General features: G+C 34.6%; 1 non-coding gene across 1 annotated transcript; it reads right to left on the reverse strand.

Annotated features, from left to right (window-relative positions):
• Nucleotides 1-3,461: 3,461 nt before the first annotated feature.
• On the reverse strand, nucleotides 3,462-3,677 carry LOC119036497 (small nucleolar RNA U3). The gene has a single exon (XR_005080005.2). It is a non-coding gene; the product is annotated as a small nucleolar RNA U3 (small nucleolar RNA).
• Nucleotides 3,678-12,275: the final 8,598 nt, after the last annotated feature.

Raw genomic sequence — 12,275 nt, forward strand, 5'->3', positions numbered from 1 at the left:
TGTGAAAATGTGCTAATCACTTAACAGCCAGAAATAATGTGTATTTTATAGTAGTAGGTATTTTTCCCCCTTTATGTCAACATCTGGATGCATGAGGAATTAGAGTGTAATTTAGAGAAAATGCTTGGTTAGCTTCTCTACTGAAACACAATTTTAAAATTAGACTCTTTAAAGACATAATTTATGTTCCATAAAATTCACACATTTAAGTGTACAATCTGATGGTTTTTTAGTAAATTTACTAAGTTGTGCAATCATCACCATAATATAGTTTTAGAATATTTTGATTATCTTAGTAAAATCACTTGTATCCATTTATGGTTAATTCCTATCCCCTCCTCTGTCCCCGGATTAGGCAACTGCTAATGCATCTTCTGTGTCCATTGATTTACCTTTTTCAGACGTTCCCCACAAATGGAATTATACAACATGTGGTCTTTTGTGTCTGACTTCTCTCTCAAACAAGTTTTATTTCTTTTTCACAAGAAATAGCAGAAATGTGCAATTATGGTTTCAGTATGAGGCCTTGGTGGCAGGCACTAAATTTTAGGGTGGGGCTTTTAATTGTAATAGTTTCATGCACTGAACTTGAACAAAGATCACTGAATAATACTTGGAAGCCACATGCTGGAATTAGTTGAGAACACAGATGTGTTCTCATTTGTGTGGATTGGTTTTCCAGAAAATACAAAATAATATTTTTAATGTTATCTCATTGAAAGTGACATGGAGCCTAACTGTGTTCATTATCCATGTTGAAAACTTGTCATGTAATATTGATATGTTTCATGCATTTGCTGCTAGCAAAGAAGCATATGATTATTTTTGGCAAAAATTATGTTTCATTTCAGTATACCTCAAAACATGGAGATGGTGTTTCATAAAGTATTAAGGAATTCTGAAGCCATCCACAAAGCAAAACATAAATGAAAATACTATTTAGTACAAATAACATCACATTTGGAAGTATGCATAGTCTGTTATTACAGAGGTAAACATTATTTACCTCATGTTTATTATGTTTTAACATGATTATTATTGTGTTTTTTTCCCTTGGATTAAAATAAATATAAACTCACCAAAACAAACTTGAAATACAGCAAATGCAAAGCACATACAAAATCTTACATAGCAGTAGAAATCCTCTATTAAGTTTTTTTTATGATAAGAATATTTTAAGATACTTGAGAAGAGAATATTAAAGTTTGTCACCCTTAAGAAAAGTAGCAGAGTTTCAAATTCAGTTGTAAAAATCTTTTTATTTCAAATTATTCTTAGGACAAAGACTATAGAATCTTGTTCTGCTATTGAGTATGCTGAATCACAGAAAATTTCAAGAAATCAAAGGAAATCATTTGGAGATTTAGTATTTTGCTAGTGCATTTTTAATTGATAATGTTTCTTTTTAAATTGATGCACAATTTACATACAACAAAATGTAGGGATCTTAAGTAATACATTCAAAGTGTTGTAACAGTCATTTACACTTTTATGATTAACATAGGAAACATAATATGCAAGAACGTCATCATTCTAGAAAGTTCTTTTGTGAAATTTCCCCTGCTCTCTCCTCCCCATCACTTTTCAGGCATCTGCTCTTAACTTCTATGTTTTTCCTATTTTAGAACTCCATATTGACATTTTACAAGGGTGCTTTATGACAGATTTCTTTTACTCATAATTTCGATGTTCAGATAATTGGAGCGGTTGCTAGTAGTGTGGTTTGTTTAGCCGCACCCTTAGTCTTTACCTATTAGATGTCATTAGATCCCCGATCTCTCTCACCTGTGACCACCAACACTATCTCCAGAGGCAAAGTCACCCTGATTGAGAACCTCTGAATAAGAAACACAATATATAAATTTTTCTCAATAAATGTATCGAATATAAAATCATCTACTTATAAAAATATTAATGCAGTGGGTAGTATATAGTCTTAGAAATCAGTCAATAGTAAATTCCAATTCTGATTCCCACCTTTCAAAGCTATGTGATCCAGAACAAGGGATTTGATCTTTCTACACTTGAGTCTTCTCATCTTTAAAATGTTTCTATATTACCATTTTATAAGGATATAATGAATAATTTTCTGGCAAAAATTTTGTTAAGTGTGCAGTAAAATTCTTCAGCGTAGAACAGTTCAGAAAATTCTTGTCCTTTTTTGCATGTATCTGCCTCCTATGATCTCTAGAATTTTGATGAAAATGGTCAGGGAAAGCAAAGTCACAAATAGATGGGCATAGAAAAGTAAAGATACTGTAACATAATAATTCAGTGAAGTAAAAGTGACATTTTTAAGGGCTTAATTGTCATTGGTACTCTTGACTACTTTTACACAAATATTTAACTCCCTGTAGTCTCATTTGCAAGTTGTGGACTCTCTTTGTCCATTTTGTTTTCAAACTGCAATTTTTTAATTTTCTTTCTTTTTCTGCTTATTGTGAGAAGAGCTTAAAAACTTGTAAGCTCATTTGCTAGCTATGTCTAGTTGACACTCTAAAATGTAGGCCTGTCTCCCTCCCCAACCAGAAGAGAATCAATTTGTGATGTTCAAGTCACTAAGCTTGCGGTAGCTTGTTATTGCAGCAGTTATTGCAGGGAATTAGTACAAGTGGTGAGCGGTAGTCAGGCCTTTTCAAAATGAAAGACCAGTCTACTTACAATTGATGCTACTATTTGAATCTGTCACATTCTTCGTTATATATCAAGCATTGGAGAACATTTAAAATCAGCTTTGGCCACAAGGCCATATCTCATAGATTTAAAAAAAATTGTTTTCCTATCTACCTTCTTGGTTTATTATTCATTTCAATTTCTGGGAAAACACTGTATCTAATTAATGGTTTAAAGGTATAAGATTTAAGTGTACTAAGTGGATTTATAATATGAAGTACTGGTAGCAGGCCTACCACAAAATTCAGTTATAGCTATTAGTTATTTTCATGATTGTTATTTTGCATTTCCATAGTAATTGAGGTTTATCATCTCTTCATATATTGATCATCTGTTTGAGATTACTTTTCCATGAATAACCCATTAAATCCTTCAGAGAAACATTAAAAGTATAATCATATTATCCTTTTATTTAACTTTATTTCTTCCTTGCTAACACTTTTTTAAAATCATGAATGAGCGTTGGATTTTATTAAGAGCTTTCTAGCATCCTATTAAGATGATCATAGTTCATCTTCTTAAAATCCATTAAGGTAGTTAAATACATTTTTATCCTCTTAAAAATATGTCATATTTATATGCTTGGAATAAACCCTAGTTGGTTGTAATGATTTTGTACATTGCTTAATTTAATTAGCTCATAGTTTATTTAGCATTTTTGTAGCTGTATTTATAAATAATATTGGGTTATAGCTTTTCTTATCAAGCTGTGTTTACTGGGATTAGTATGAAGGTTATACCAGCCTCCTTAAATAAATTTGAATGTATATGTTTCTTTTTTTTTTTTTACCACTCAGACAGTGTTCTCTCCCTCTCACTTTCTCCAAGGAGAGAGAAGAATGGTCATCAATGACAAATGGCAGTTACCGAAGCAACACCAAATGCCCGGCTTCACGCTCAGGAGAGAACACTCCACCTCCTCCTCGTGGTTTTGGGTGCTCTACACATTCAGAGAAACTTCTCTAGTAACAAACTATAGAAACGATCCCTGAAAGTATAGTCTTGAATGTATGTATTTCTTTTATATTCCTTAGTAAAGGTTGTATAAATAAACAGACATTTTCTGTTTCACGAGGGTTTGAAAAAAGTTTATTTAAAGTATGAATATAGTTTATATGTCACAGATTTTACATCTAGATATGGGCATAGAGATAGAGATCTAGAGAAGCTAATTAGGTAGGTAGATAGACAGGTAGATAGACTTACTACAGCAGTGATTGTTAGACTATGGCCTGCAAGACAAATCTGTCCCATAACACATTTTTGTAAATAAAGTTTTACTGGAATACAGCCATGCTCATTTATTTACATTTGTTTTCTATGACTGTTTTCATACTGCACAGGCAGTATGGAGTAATTGCAACAGACACCATATGCTTTCACATTTTCCAACATTATTTACTATCTGTTTTCTTACAAAAAATATGTCCACTCCTGGATTATAAAATCAATATATTTCAAAAATTTTATATTAAACTTTCTATTTATTATTGAGTCAATTTGACAATGTATATATTTTCCTGACATTTTTTCTTCCATTCAACTTTTGAAGAAAATATTTAGTGAATCTTTTCTAGATACTTTTCTAGACAATGTGGACGTAACAATGGATAAAACAAAATAAAACATTAACCTTGTGGAATTTATATTCTGAAATGAAATACAGACAATTAAAATATACTACACTAACAAATAGACACAATAGCTTTAGGTAATAATCAATACTAGGAAGCATGAAATGCTGGGCATAAAAGGTGTTTATTAAAGTGACTAGGCTAGGAAAACTCTCTCTGAGGATGTTACATTTAAACATATCAAACAAAAGAAACATATCTTCTGACTATCTTGGGAAAGAACAGGGAGAGAAGACTTCAAATACAGAGGTTCCAATATAGAAACCTCCTTGCTGTATTTATTATAGTGGAAGAACAGGAAGAAAGTCAGTATGGCTAGTACAGAGTGATGGTAAAGCAGAGTTTTAGAAGATGAAGTCAGAGAGTAACCAAGGGGCCTGTGTTATGATTCATCATTTTCTGAGTACAATGGGCTTCCATTTGTAGTTATGGTCATTTGTGGAGGGTAGACAGAGAACACAAGCCTGAGTCCTGGAGTAAAAATCACCCAGAGGAGGAGGAAAAGAGGGAACCACATGAATAGATATTGAGTGAAGTAAGAGTGGAAATAGAAATGTTTATTGTTTCAGAAGCAAAGCGATTATTTTGAAAAGGAAATTGTGATTGACTGCATTAAATATTGTTGAGCCAACTTTTAGATAAGGACTACAAATGACCATTAGATTCGGCAGTTTAGAGGTGATTATTATCTGTTATGGCAAAAGTTTAGGGCATTAAATGAACAAAATACTGTTGGAATACAGTCAAGAAGAATTATAGGTGAAGGAATGTAGGTGATTCATTTTCTTATAATTTTAAAATATGTTATATGTGTACCAATTTCTTCCCTTTAAAAATGGTGCTATTTTTTCTTTTTGATCTGACTTCCCATTGGTTACCCATATAGTGTTTTTCAAAAACCAACTTTTTTTTCTTAGTGTTTCCAATTAGTGGCATATCCATGTAGAATAATATATGTTTTCTCCTTCTGTGTACTTTTCACTTCTCAGACATCTATATGGGAGTAGAGGTTGGTGGAATTCTTTACCATGATAGCAATAGACTTCCACATGTTGACTCTCCTTTTTTATCCTTACACCTTCCAGACATTTATCATATGAATGGTCCATTAGTAAAGGTCGATCTTCTACTTGCTCAGTTGTGATCTTTTTTACCTTTTTCTTAAGATAAGTTATGCAATTAGAAAAAAGTAATGATTAAAGTGATCTGTCTAAATATATAGCAGTTATATCATGGTGTTCTTCTATAATTATTTAACATGAATTCTTCTGGAGAAGCTTGAATTTATTGGTGTTATGTTTATGTTCTAAGACTTCATTTACATGTGATTAAAAGATATAAAAATTCTACAAATTTTTATTATTGTTTAAGCACAATTGTTTCCATTTTTCTCCAACCATCCTCCCCAACCCCAGCTACCCCTACCTTTCACCCTCAATCCTACCCAACTTGCAATTAAAATAAAATCTCTTAGTAATTATGATTACATAATCTGAAGTAGTTTAGACTTTATTTCCTATTTATGCATTAATTAAAGTTGTTATTAACCAGTATATCTTTTGATTTAAATAAAAAAGAGAGAAGGAGAGAGGAAGATGGATTTATTTATGATGCAGCCATGAAGAATTAACTGCTAAGGGAACTATATATAATCTCATCAAAACAAAACAAACAAAACCCCCTGTCATACCATACCTAATATATGCAAAATCTATTTCCAGACATTAGGAAACAGCAATGCAAATTGTAGCCCCCAAAGTAAAGGAAAAACATGGTGAGCCCTATGATTATAAAGTTTCTGCCTGGAGTCATCTCTAGGCTGCAGGAGTGAAATGGAGTCCCAAACAGAACTCAGTCCTCTTGCTTAATTTAGGAGACAGGGATAGGAATTCGAGGAGCAGACTAAGTGGGAGAATGTACATAGAGCAAGCTCCAGTGATTTTCAAATGGACTACCTTGGCTTGAGTTCTTTTTTTCCCCCTGAAAACATTGGTAGAACTGAATGCACTGAGCAATTTATTTTACATTGTGTCTCATCCTCAAATGTAGATAAAAATCGTTAGAACTGAACCTTTGGAGTTTGCATAGCTTACATTTAGGAAGTGATAAATTAGTCATGAAATCACCTCCACTGTTTTATAGTCTTGTTACATAAGAGAAAGCCATGAAAAACAGCACTACATCTTGTGAATGAGCACTCCAGAAGAATACCTATTATGTTGCCCAAAGATATTTTCATTACTTTAAATATTTTCTCTTAGGATTTGAAAATCACAGGATCAATATTCTCTCTGCAAATTGATAGGCTCTTTCTTATCAAATAATGAGAAATGTGTAATCCATTTGGTCCTCATTTTTCCTCTTTCCCCCAAGCTTCCAGGATCAGAGGCTTTCCTGGTGTGATCTACGGGGCGACCTGAGATCCTCAGCCTGTGCAGGAGTTGGAAGAGGTAGAGCGCACAGAGCAGGTATTTGTTCTCTTTTTTACTCTTATTTTATGAATATAAATTAATTTTTTCACACAGAACATTTTGGGGGAAACTAACATTTCATTTCTATGAAAACATTAGTAATCACTGTTTAAATTCAGCTCTAAGTTGATTAACCTCATTTTCTTAAGTTTTGGTTAAAGCAGGGGTTATAAGTAGTACTACATGAGTAATTTCAAGTCATGATATGAATTACATCTTTATTTAACATTTATGTGATCCCATTTTTCTATTATAAAATGAAAATAATAGCTACATCCTAAAGTTGTTGTAAGGCAATATATACTTGGCACTTGGCGAGCATGCTATGAAACAGCGGCTATTGGTATAGATGTAGCCACTGGTTCTCAGTCTTGGCTGCAGAATAGGATCCTCTGGGGAGCTTGTAAAAGTTTAATGCCTAAGTCTACTCCTTCAGATATTCTTTTATAATTTTCTGGGGTACAGCCAGGGAAATGTGAGCTTTTAAACTCTCCAGGTGGTTTTAATGCCTAGCCAAGTTTGAGAACATGTAAATTAGGTACACTGTTTTCAAGAGAAAGAAACCCACTCTGTGGATCTTTAAGTCAAAAAGAAAATTCATGGGAAGGTTGTAATGTGGCCCCCAGTTGAAATAAAACAGTAGAGAACAACCTTTGGGTAGACCAGGCGATCCAGGAGCATGGGCTAAAGGACTGTCTCTTTAGAGGTAGGTCAGCCCTGGGGTATTTTTACACAATTGTCTCAAAACTCACTGTTCAAGTTTCCAAACTTGGGAGAGAGTATCACTGAACTGGCTTGGGCCATATTCTTCTGGATCCTTGGCTACGATTACTTGATTGCTAGACTCAAAAACACAAAGCACATAGTTTACTTCCTTTAAGATATTGAGATGATACTGCTTATCATCTCCTATAGAGTCTAGGACTATTGAATGAGGAAATAGCTCAAGAAATGCAGCAGAAGTAAGCAGAGAATGTGTTATAAAGTAAAAAGAAAAAGTCCTGTCTTGGTGGAAGCTTAGAGTTAATTAACATAAGCATTGCAGCCTCTCAAAACAAACAAAAATAAAACAAATAGTAAAAATCTTTAAAAAAAAACCTAAAACAAAAAAAACACAAAGCACAATGATGGAGAGGCAATTCCTCCAACAGGGCTGAGGTGTGCTTTAGAAGAAGAAAATGAGACTGAAGAGCAACAGCCTAAAAAAATTAACACACACACACACACACACACACACACACGATACCATTACTACTGGTGTAACAACCTTCCTTATTTCTAAATAATTTTTAAATTATAGAACTGTACATCTATATTTTACTAGTTACCAGTTCTCAGCTCTTAAAAAAATAGCCCAGGTAGTGCTTAAGAAATGGTATTGCTTTTTAAGTAGGTGCTAATAAATGAAGCAGAGAACAACTGATGGCACAATAGCTGTGTAGGACTTCAGTGACTGCACAGATTCTGTGTCCTGACTCCTATTGTTCTCAGTGCATGAATGATAGATATTCAGGATCATCACCCCCATTTCTATGGTAATTGAGTTTGGACACCCATGATTCACTTCTGATGTTGTATGTAATCTGAGGTATCAGTACTACACGGTGTGAGCATGATGCACCAGGAACTAGGGAAGGGGGGCATTTTATAAGGGGAAGGCACATAAACGGTTGCAGGCAGGGGAGGTAAACCTCTTATAGCCAATATTCAGGAGAAAAAAATTAGAAATAACACTGGCCTGATTTAGCGACAGAGATGAAGGGACAGACTTGAAATATGTTTGCAAATCCTTAAAAGATAGAAACACAGTTGTGGTCGCTATTTTAAGGGCTAGAAAAGAGTAAAGTCATAATACCTTCAGAGATAAAAGTAAAAATAAAGCTAAAAGGAATTTTAAATGTCTACAAGACACTTCCTGACCTTGGCATTATTTAGTCAGAAAATATAAGGTAAGAAAATAAAAATCTGATTGTGAAACCAGTTTGGGGACATATTTTATACATCAAGCCATAGTTATCTGACAGAAAGACAGTTATGTGGATTAGTAATTAGGCCAGCTAACTTTTTTTATCTTTCATACAACATGCTAATTTAATACCTGTAATGAACAACATGAAGGTTATTCTTTAATAAATAGATGTTTTCAGGAAATAAATAATCTCAGTTTTATAGCTCTAGATTCTATTTCACATATATTGCTTTCAAAGATAAAATTCTCCAAGTTAGCCACAATTGAAATAAAGGTGGTATATATTCTGAATGATAAGAGAGTTAATGAGCAGTCATATTTGGAATAGTGGCTTTTTAGTATTCAGGGGAGATTTAAAGTTCGAAGACCAGAAAGCATGGGGTTGATCAGCTGGAAAAAATCTTTTCTCTGAATCTAATTTGAGGCCAACTGAATATATAATCTCTGTGTTGTTCACATAAGTGAGTAACCATCCCGGAATCCTGGAGTAGGTCCCTCAAGATATGAAGCCCTTGGAGTTTTCGATAAAACTGCCCGTTGGACTCCTTTAAAAAATTGTTTAGTTATTTTTCAAGTACAGTTTTCTGTCTATTTCTCCCAGCCCAGCCCATCCCACCCCGTGCTCCCCACCTCCCTCCCATTTCCACCCCCCTTAGTTCTTGTCCCTGTGTCCTTTATACTTGTTTCTCCAAATCCCTCCCCTTTTTTTCCCCTTAAATTCCCTCCCCTCTCCCCTCTGGTCACTGTCCCCTTGTTATCTATTTCAGTGTCTTTGTTTTTATTCTGCTTGCTTGTTTGTTTTGTTGTTTAGCTTCCTGTTAAAGGTGAGATCATATGGTATTTATCTTTCACCAACACCTGGCCTATTTCACTCAGCATGATGCTTTCCAGTTCCATCCATGTTGTTGCAAAGGGTAGGAGCTCCTTCTTTCTCTCTACTGCATAGAACTCCATTGTGTATATGTACCACAATTTTTTGATCCATTCATTTACTGACGGGCACCTAGGTTGCTTCCAACTCTTGCCTATTGTAAATTCTGCTGCCCTGAACATTGTGGTGCAGAGGTTCTTTGAAATTGATGTTTTAGGATTCTTAGGATATAATTGTAGCAGTGGAATTGCTGGGTTAAAAGGCAGGTTTATTTTTAGTTTTCTGAGAAAATTCCATACTGTTTTCCATAATGGTTTCACCAGCCTGTAATCCCATAAACAGTGAACTAGGGACCCCTTTTCCCCACACCCTCTCCAACATTTGTTGTTTGTTGCTTTGTTTGTGATGGCCATCCTGGCCACTGGACTCCTTTTTCCCGTGATCAGAGGCCCACCCTCTTGTCCTGAGAAATAAGCACAGATTAGCTTCCTGCACACCCTTTAATTCTGAAATGGGGTTGTGGATATGTAATTTTCCACAAACTTAAAAAAGTAATTTGTATTCTAACTGCAATGTCAGATGACATCTGACATCTATGTATTTCTTTTAGGAGATTTTACATTCAATCATTTGCTTTTAAGTCCAAGCAAAAAATATTTGAGTGGCAGGTATGATGTTAAACAAAGGGGGAAATTAAAAAAAAAAGGAGAACTAAAATTGACTCTCCACTTCCCTGTACTCATGTGAACTTTTGTTAAATTATAATGCAAATAATATTGAAACAAGCATTGCTGCTGGGCAGGGCAGGCAGTGTAGGAAAAATGAGGCTTTCTCTAGATCAAGGTTGTCAAACTTTTTCTGTTCAGGTCAGATAGTAAAATTATTCTGGTCTTTATGGGCCATGACGTTTGGGTCAGAACTATTCAAGGGTACCACTGTAGTGCACAGACAGCCATCAACAATGCAAAAATGAAAGGGCGTGGCCACGTTCCAATAAAACAAAACCAGAGGGTGGGGTAGAGGTGCCCCAGTGGTCATACTTTGCTGACCCCTGATCTCTAGATCTTGAACAATCCCATGGAATTAAACATCTGGAGAAAAATGTAAGTATCATATCAGGTAAAGGAAATAGAATTATCAAAGCAAAAGCAGTGTGATATGCTCTGGGAATGGAGCAAAACTGTAGGTGTCTCCTCCCATGCAACACAGATGGAGGATAAATTAGTAGATTGCTCTATTCAATTGATACAACTCTATTTCTACTGATGAGAAGGACATCCATCGTAAGTGGTAAAACCAAGATTCAAATATTCAAACGCAGGCTTGACTTCAAAATCCCACTGTTGGCACTATAGCTTGTTTCTACAGTCCGAGGGCTGTATGCTTGTTAAGTACTAAGTACTTGGTAATTACAGGTCCCACTTTTCATATGGGAATTATAGTTAGTGGACCCAAAGGTAATTAGCATGTATGGTGAGTTTTACTTGCTTAGCATTCTGAGGAATAAAAAAATAAATAAATTTACCTGTAATTTCATGGTTAGTACTATGTAATTAATGAAACACCAGTTCATTATGAATTAAAGGTTGCCAGATAGATTGCATTTGACATAGAGTCACTTTTTGGTTTTCTTTTGTTCCACATTGTAGGAGACATGCTGCTTTCATTCAAACCACATTGCTACAGGTGTAAATGAATCCATTTCTTTGAACATTTTCCCATTGTAAATGCCACACAAACATATGTTCTCATTGGAGTCTCAATTAATTATCAAAGAAACTGTGAAGAATCCTCTTTCTTCTAGAAATGTAAAATGCTCTCAATCATGTTTGCCTGTTGTCTTAAGAAAATCAGTGATGTATTTAGACTAAAAGATAGGAAAGTTATTAGGTCCCTGTATTAAAAGTAAATAGCTAAAATTATCATCAAAGGCTTTAAAATTGCAGGCATTGCAAACACATAAAATAAGGACAAGAAGTGACTTCTAAACACTTGTTCTCATGTTTTTAAACATTTCATAAGATCAATTATCTGCATCAAAAGTGAAATCTGGATGCTGGTTATACTTCATTAGGTCCATTAACTGTAACGACAACATCTTAATATAAATTATTCTCATATGGGTTCTCAAGGAGAGAATTAAACACTTTTCAGAAAAGATGAAAAAGAAAAAGATAATGAACTGCACAGTTTCCAGTCTTGTGATCATTAATGAGCCACAAATTTTGGGTCCTGTTAACAAACCACTAATTAGTCTGGATGTTACAAGAAATGTACTCCTTACTATTTATCTTTCCCTCATGTAAAGACCTCCTCTCCACACAGAATGGTAGCATGAGGAAGGACTTAGAAGTTGAGTTCATTCTACAGCCACGTTTTACAGAGAGGGGAGTTGAAGGTCCAAGAGGTGGTCCACGTAGCTTGTTAATAGCAGAGCTAATATTACTAAACCCTGACTTAGTATCTTTACACTTTAACACACATTTCTTCCATCTCCTTTTTCTGAAGCATATTCTGAACTGGGATACATAGCGCTGTAGCATGGAAGTTTGATTTCACAGCTGTGAGTGTACAGCATTCTCTCTTCTTCCCCCCAAAGACATTACAATCCCAACTGTAGAAATCAGATACTATACCATTAATCTCTAAATCACTTT

Source organism: Artibeus jamaicensis, unplaced genomic scaffold, assembly GCF_021234435.1.
Source record: "Artibeus jamaicensis isolate MK-2021 breed Jamaican fruit bat unplaced genomic scaffold, CSHL_Jam_final contig_797, whole genome shotgun sequence".
NCBI classification, from domain to species: domain Eukaryota; kingdom Metazoa; phylum Chordata; class Mammalia; order Chiroptera; family Phyllostomidae; genus Artibeus; species Artibeus jamaicensis.